The sequence below is a fragment of the Mytilus californianus genome, unplaced genomic scaffold, assembly GCF_021869535.1.
Source record: "Mytilus californianus isolate M0D057914Y unplaced genomic scaffold, xbMytCali1.0.p SCAF_5, whole genome shotgun sequence".
Lineage (NCBI taxonomy): Eukaryota > Metazoa > Mollusca > Bivalvia > Mytilida > Mytilidae > Mytilus > Mytilus californianus.
In genome coordinates this window covers 25,601,635-25,604,102 of record NW_026262701.1, presented here as the reverse complement: position 1 = coordinate 25,604,102, position 2,468 = coordinate 25,601,635, and the positions used below count along the sequence as shown (strand labels likewise).

The 2,468-nt window shown below is 34.7% G+C and overlaps 1 pseudogene; it reads left to right on the top strand.

The window, feature by feature from the left end:
• The first annotated feature begins 1,233 nt into the window (after nt 1–1,233).
• On the top strand, nt 1,234–1,921 carry LOC127701919 (tyrosinase-like protein 1; annotated as a pseudogene).
• Nucleotides 1,922–2,468: the final 547 nt, after the last annotated feature.

Here is a 2,468-nt window from a genome sequence, read left to right as displayed (position 1 = left end):
GTACCATAACATCAGTAGTCCGACAGACATGATAAATTCATTAAACTGGCCCACACTACAAGTAAAAAGACTACGCACAAGATTGATAATGTTCTACAAAATAGTACATCAAATCGTAACAATCCCATCTGCTATTCTCATACCATCAGACAGTAGAACCCGCAAAAATCATAATTTCACTTTCAGACACATTTCAACCAAAAAAGAGACATATAAATTTTCATTTTTTCCATATACCATAACTCAGTGGAATTTATTGCCAATCCATACAGTCGCTGTCACTACAGTCGACACTTTCAGAGAACAGCTCACACCAGCTGTTCTCCACAAATTCATTAACTTATTATTAGCCTATGTACATAGTTTTAATCACAATTTAAAAAATCACGCACTTCAAATTTATTTCCAATTATTTTTGTGTTTTTGTAAATATATATATATATAGGCCACGCTGCGCAAAACAGTTAATAATCTTCAGATCAATTACGGACTACTGAAAACTTAAAGAAGAAGAATCACGCATAGCATGATAGGATACATATTTTCAAAATATATAAAAAGGTGGGGTGTTGGAAGCTCAGATGCTCACCGCTACTTCTGTACAAAAGGATCGAAGTTATTATGCACATATCGTTGACCAAATGAACGATATGTCCTTATCAGTGTTTTTAATACTTCTGGGCTGGAAAATATCGACGGAAATGAGGGATGAGTATTGAAAAAATAAATGAAAACGGAAGGACTCTGAGTCTAAAAACGGATGTTAGATATACTGTATATTTAGGTTGATATAGATATATACGATGTTATTTTTTTGTCCAGTTTCCCATGTTAAATAGTTAAAATGAAAAGGTATATATTTACCTTACAGCTTCATTTTTTGGCGATGCTGAAATGTATAAATGATATAAAACAAGATAAGCGTCTTTGACCAATTTTATCACTTTTTTCGGATACTTGCGGATAACTTCTCAAAGTTCAGCGCGAATATTAGAAAAGAACCCGGATAGAACCAAGAAGTTGGGTTCCTTTCACCAAACAATCCAGATGTTGAACCAGTTACCATGGCAAGGTTCAGAACCAAAAGACCTGGATAGAACTTAATTGCATTCGGAAATCTCATGACTTTTTATACCTTCAACGTATTTTCCAAATCATTCATTTATTTAGTATATTTATATATAATTATTAGTAGCATACAGTAACTGTTTTCATATCAAATTTTGAACATACATGTTCGAAAATGCTCTTCGGAACAAAAATAAACGTGTGACTCTTCCATACTGGGATTTAACACTAGAATTCTTGATGGATAAATCAGAGGATACTGTCTTATTCACGAAAATATTTTTTCGGGAACCCGAAAGGCATGATATACAGGTCCATTTTTATATTGGAAACCTCCAACAGATTCGCCAACATTTTTAAGACGTGAAATTCCAGGAGCATACAGTTCTCTTATTGATCCACAAACATTAAAGCAAGTGTTTCGAAAAAAATATTACAGAGAAATTCTTACTCTAACAGCTGGCTCAGATGGGACCAATCTTGAAGCACATCATGATGGTGTCCACGTGTGGGTTGGAGGTGAGCATGGACATATGAAAGGCGTTTTACTAGTCCAATTGACCCTGTTTTTTTCTTCATCATTGCTTTATAGACTATCTTCGGGGAAAATTTAGGCAACGACAAAAAAAATTTGGAATAAATTCAGAAACTGTATATCCACCAACTTCTGACCCATACCATTTGCCATATAGACCTTTTGATAATTTGGGACTACACAAGACTATTGATGGGTATAGTAACTCATTTACACGTAGAATTTAACTTAACTTGTAAAAACAAATGTGGAAGAGCACAAAAAGGATTTTTATTTTGTGATAAAAAGAAACACTCATGTGTTGCCAGATCTAGTTAAGATTTTAGGCGTCAAAAGGAATATAAAAGTGTCATAAACAACTGTTATACGGGGGCAAAGACAAGCATACCAGAAAGTGTTAAAACTCCAGCAATACCCTTTACCAAGAGGACAAGTGTTCCTTCAAATGTTGACGTCGGGTCAGAGGGACCCTCCGGATTTGATTCAAAAGCAGACAAACAGCGATCTACAGCTAACAAGGCTCCGACAATTACACAAAAGTTTAAGGTACGTCTCGTAGATCCTAAAACTATGGGTCGTCAACGCAGATCAATAGATTCCAGTTCGTAAGCAATAATGTCAGAATTGTTTTTGATATAAATTTGCATCTGAGACAGGAAATGCAAAATTACAGTTCATCAAGTCTCCTTCGGTAAATTATGTCAACCCAGTTGTCTGGTATCAAAATCAACGTATAAGGAATGTTCTGGAATGATAAAACATATTCAATTATCCTCGAATGTACGTTGATTCGTATAACGATGCTTCTGACACAGACATGACGCCATTTTTGAAGTTCGTTTGTGAATATTCAATTTCAATTTAT